We start from the raw sequence: 587 nt of genomic DNA on the forward strand, positions 1-587 counted from the left end.
GACGGGGACCCCCCAACGCCCCCCACCCCAGGACTGACGGCACCACAGCAGTGGGCAGGGCGAGCCCAGCCCGCGCCTCTACAGGACAGGGACGCCAAGGGCTTCCACCTCCCACGGAAAGAAAATGCCGCCGCACTGTGCCAGTTCTGCACAGCAAGTTTAATTGATCTAGGATGAGTAAAAAGCATCAAAAATCCCAGAAAAGTGCTTCAGTGTGTGCAAAACTCACTGTAGAATATAAAATACTTTAAAAATATTCCGCAGAATCAGATCTGCAAACTTTTTAAGTTAAAAAAAGATTCCAACATGCCTAAAATATAGTAACGCTTAACAAAAATAAAGACATCCTGCAGTTGCGACGCGTGGTAACAAATACGTTCCTCTCCCCGATTTCTGGAGGCGGAGCCACGTGGCACCACTGGTGCCCACGGCAATGCCCGGGGATCCCGGCGAACAGCAAGACCTCCCAGCTTGGCGAGGTGACTACGAGGGGACCGGGCTCACAACCTCCCATCGGAGAGACACAGGCATCCCCGAGGCGGCGCTGCCAGGGGAGCCGCAACAGCCGGCACAGAGACCATGCACCA

General features: G+C 54.5%; 1 protein-coding gene across 1 annotated transcript in view; it reads right to left on the reverse strand.

Moving 5' to 3' along the window:
- The window catches only part of NPHP4 (nephronophthisis 4), a 162,621-nt gene that overhangs the window by 139,899 nt on the left and 22,135 nt on the right, over window positions 1–587 (reverse strand).

This window comes from Pygoscelis adeliae, unplaced genomic scaffold (assembly GCF_000699105.1).
Source record: "Pygoscelis adeliae isolate BGI_AS28 unplaced genomic scaffold, ASM69910v1 Scaffold213, whole genome shotgun sequence".
NCBI lineage: Eukaryota > Metazoa > Chordata > Aves > Sphenisciformes > Spheniscidae > Pygoscelis > Pygoscelis adeliae.